General features: G+C 40.3%; 1 pseudogene; it reads left to right on the forward strand.

Moving 5' to 3' along the window:
• Nucleotides 1–237: 237 nt before the first annotated feature.
• On the forward strand, nucleotides 238–353 carry LOC111736180 (annotated as a pseudogene).
• The last annotated feature ends 4488 nt before the right edge of the window (nucleotides 354–4841 follow it).

The raw sequence follows: 4841 nt of genomic DNA on the forward strand, positions 1-4841 counted from the left end.
TAATAGTTAAGCAGACATTGCACAGAGAAATTTCCATTATTGCAGAAAGTTCTAAAAGTTTTGTTGAGTTCCATTACGATTTCTTTTATCTATCTATATAATTTTTTTTTAAATTTCCAACCCATGACAAATTAGGAATAGCAAATTAAGGAAGTGGTTCCATAGTGTAGTGGTTAGCACGTCTGCTTTACACGCAGAAGGTCCTGGGTTTGTGTCCCAGTGGAGCCACGGTCCATGGTCTATGGCCATGCCACCCTGAACAAGCCCAATGTCTGATCTCGGAAGCTAAGCAGGGTCGGGCCTGGTTAGTACTTGAATGAGAGACCACCTAGGAACACCAGGTGCTGTAGGCATAAATAATAATAAATAATAAAAAAGAAAAAAAGAAAAGAAAAGAAATAGCAAATTAAGGGTAAAGAAATGATGACAAGAAATGACCTGATATAAAAAGAAGAGACAGGATGATTAGAAAGCAAAACACTCACTCATTTATTTAATCATTAAACAAATGTTTACTGAGCAACTATATGTGCTAGGCACTGTTCTAGGTGCTTAAACTACGTTATTGAACAAGAGACAAAAATTTCTGCACTGAACCAGTAAAACACACCTCTTCGAGGATATTTAATGTGGAGACCAATGTGTTTTCTTCGATATTCTTGGAATTGTTCCAACAGTTAACACTCCAATAACTGATGTTTATCTTGAATCACCAAGAATAGTTAATACATTTTAAGAAGGCAGCAAGAATATACATTTTAGAAAGATTACTGTTCAAGTGACTAAAGGAGTTAGTTTCAATTATTTGAAAAAAAATCTGGATTGTTTACTCTTTTTCTCTGTTTGAATAACTGTTATTTTATATGTAAAAAAAATAATAATAATAAAAAAAACCCGCCTGTTATTTTATGAGCTCTTTTTTGCAGATAAGTTTATACTGACCTTTCTTTCTATGCATTTTCATGCTGATATAATTTGCTTTCCAGTTCTGTCCCTTGATACTATGTGACTCTGTTTAAGTCATTTGAACTTTTCTATGCCTCAGTCAGAAGGAGAAAAAGAAACAGAACTAACACAGACATAACAATGAAGTGCCTGAGAATTAGTACGAAGGTTTTGAGAGAACTTTCTGAAGCAAGCAAGGACCACGTGGAGTTTGATAAGTCTTTATGATTTCTCTTTTCCCCCCACTCTCTTTGCTGTCCCCTACACAAAACCCATAGTGAATTCTCTTCTTACTCTTCATAACTGGTGAAAAAAACAGAAGCCAAGTAGTAATAAGCTTAAATATTTCCTTAGAGAAAGAATTATTCAATTCTGGTAATAAAAAAATTGTGTCAAAACAGGTGAAGAAGAAGTTAAGAACGCTCCGGGGTCTGTAATGCATAATTCTTTCAGGTGATGGAAAGTTTCTGTGAAGGAAAGGGAGATATATATCTATACTGCTTTTATAAAGTGTAGGTCAGAATCAGGGCAGAAATCCCTAATTTAAAAATGATGTCAAGAACAGGGTCCAAGATCATTGATGAATGGGAGACAGGATGATGTAGTGGGGCAGGGAAATTTCCAGCATTTGGAGCCAGACAAATCTTGGTCAAATTCCAGCTCTAATACTTATTAGCTGCAAACCTCTAAGTGACTAAACCCCTCTGTGTCTTAGTCTACTCATTTGGAAAGTAAAAAGGATAGTGATAATGCACACTATATCGCAAGTGTTCAGTGAAATAAGCTATGTGAAGCACTCGGCATACAGTAGGTACTCATATTAGTTAAGGTAATACTAGGTGTTGTCATAGTTAAATGCTAAATTCCAGTGGTTTAATACAATTAAAGTTTATTTATTGTCTATGTAATAGATTAAATGGAGAAAGCAGAATGCTTTCTTCCATGTGGTCATTCAGGGATTCAGGCTTCCATTTTATGACTCCTCCAACCACTGGAAGCTCAAAGTATTCAGCTTCCAAGTGGCAAAGGGAAATGAGAGAGTGAAGAAGCCTTATTTGTTTTTTATGAATGCTTGCTGGCCTCAGAGGTGAGACTCATCCACTTTCATTCACATTACTTTGATGAGAACTATTCACGTGGCCTCATCTGGGTACAAAGATTGCTGAGAGATGTAGTACCAGCTTAGCAGCCACATCTTAGCAATAACTCTACACTTTGGAAGAGGTGCCAAAAGGTTTTGACCTACAGGTAGCCATTTTCCAACGCTCGATAAATGGTAGCCCTTCCTACATTACTTTGTATGAAACACACAGTCAAAGAGAAGTAATTTTGCTGGCTAAGAAAACTAAGCATGCTATAAAATATTGAAGGATACAGGAAAAAAGTCAAAATTCAGATGATAAAACTAGATGAGTAAACTAGTTTAAAGTTTCAATAGTATTTTGGATCGTGTTTTATTTGGTCATATTTGAAACCAAAGAGTGTAATGTTTTTATTAATCCATCAAACAAATCTTTATTATACTGATTACATGCAAGACACTGGGCTGGGCATTGGGTGTGGGCTACGAAGGGGGTAGGAAGATGAGTAAGACTTGCACTTGCCTTCAAAAAGTTTATATTCTGGTAACAGAGGGAAGACACGCACATCCTCAAAGAACCACGAAGACAGGCAGTGTGGGCAGTGCCCTGAAAGTACAAAGTGCTGTGAGATTTGAGAAAGGGTGGGTTTCCGGCCAGCATGATTCAGCTGCATGAGAACATTCGAGACACTCAGAATGCGAATCCGTCCTTGTCCACTGGTTCTTTGATATCGTCTCTACTTGCTCCACAATAACTCCCATCGCCACAGCTCAGAGTCCTGCTTTGCTCTGGGTCCTTGGTTTGTTTTTCCTCCCTGGCACGGCCTGTGTTTCTAGACCCCACTGCTCTGGGTCTTTTCTCGTGGCAGCTCTCGAGAGCTTCGCTTCGGTGGGCTGCATCTTCTAGGTATGGCCTGACGTCCCAGATGCCACCCAACCTCTTTGGCCCTTTTCTACCTCAGGGTTAGGGGGATGGACTATTTCATGGATAAAACTGCACCTGAATTAGGCCCTGAAGGGTGCATAGAATTTTGTCACATAGAGACGAGGCTTTCATCTTTGTAACGCTTGACTCAACAAGAAGGACCTTCGTTACTACTTTCTCAATTTAACTGTGATGCTTTCAGTTCCATCTATATTTTTAGAAAAGCTACTACATGTCAGGCACTGTGTTAATTGCCAAGGACACTGAGATAAAAAAGCTACAGCAACTCCTGTGATGTAGGTAGGGCAGTTGGTATAACACCCATTTTGTGATAAGAAAGATTGGGGCTTGGAGAGGTCATGTGACTCTCCTGCAGTTAATCATGCAGGTAAGTAGAATAGATAGGATTCCTCTCCAGTTCTCCTTTTACCCCAATCCAGTGCTCTTTTACCATATCAAAAAATACCATGGGGATTCAAATGAAGGAACCGAATTTTATCAAATCGAATTATTTTCAATAAGATATAATACCTTGTAAAACTATGTACAATGTAATAGGACACTCTTGAAGATTAGATTCTAAAACCTTCAGCAGTCAAAGGAATAAACCTCTCAAATATTATTTGCTGCATAAACGAAGGACTGCATTAATGAATTAATGGGTGCATGGAGCCCTGATAGTTCCTCTAAGTGGAGTGCGTAGGCAAATTCATACCCCATCTATTCAGAAGTAGGTGCGGACTCTGATAAGTCTAGGCAATAAGTGTAGGGAACAAAAGGTCCTCACTCCTTACTTTTGTGACCCTCATCTGCCTCTGGAGGCAAGATCTGAAACACCTGGTGAAAGTGTGCCTTGCTCAGGTTAGTGGAAACTGACCTTCGATTTCGGTTCTAATATTACTCCTACCTCTTCATAGTCCTCTGGTGGGGCAGGAGGGAGGGGGCCTCCTTGTGAGACTGAAGCGGACGAGGGGGGAGAGAGAGAGTGAGAGAGAGAGAGGGAGTGAGGGAGAGAGGGAGAAAGATAGAGAGGGAGAGAGAGAAAGAGAGAGAGAGATTTGAAAGCAGTGGTTTGATGGAACAGAAGAAATTAGCTATCTTAAGTACAAGGGGCGAGTTTAAAAAGACAGAACTGTGAAGCTAATGGAAGGGATAGAAAAGTAGATCCAGGGCAAGAAGTGGACAGCGAAGAGGAAGCATGTTTTGGGTATTTATTGTGAGACAACTACAAGGCTTTCAGCACGAGCAAAATGTTTGGAACAACTAATAGCAACACTGAGCAGTCGTGGGTCGGGGAAAAAATCAGAAACATGGCATTTAAAATGAAAAAAATGACCACGTTCACTGCTATCTCAGGGCCCAGAACCTGTCCTATGTGCAGAAACACAGACCTTGCCCGGCTTTTAAAAAGTGCTGTGTTTTTTCCTACTTGGGACCAAGCTGCACCCTTTTCAACCCCGGAGATTGTGACCAGGAGGTATGAAAGAACCTCTCAGTTCTGGCCATGAGCGCTGCTTTTCTTAAATGCCTTATATTTTGAAAGGTAACAAAATCTATATTTGAGATTAGAAAAATAAATGAGCAGGAAAACGGTTCAACGGAAAGAAGCTAACATGGCTGTTGGGGTGGCGTTTTAACTCTGAGCTCCCCAAGGGCGGGGCCTTCCTCGCTCACCTCCGGGCCTCCATCTCACGTTGACTGGCAGCAGCTAAAATGAAAGACTAGTACGAAAGGAAACTCACTTTTGGCTCTAAGTAAAGACGTGGGAAATTGAAACAGGGCGCCTGCTTCAGATTAGGCTTTGGGGGCTGTGGTGTGAATCTAGAATGTCTGAAAGCCTAAGTTTCATTGGTCTCGTCTCTTTCATCCAACCAGAGGGGTACAGGGGTA

The sequence above is a fragment of the Pteropus vampyrus genome, unplaced genomic scaffold, assembly GCF_000151845.1.
Source record: "Pteropus vampyrus isolate Shadow unplaced genomic scaffold, Pvam_2.0 Scaffold18, whole genome shotgun sequence".
Lineage (NCBI taxonomy): Eukaryota > Metazoa > Chordata > Mammalia > Chiroptera > Pteropodidae > Pteropus > Pteropus vampyrus.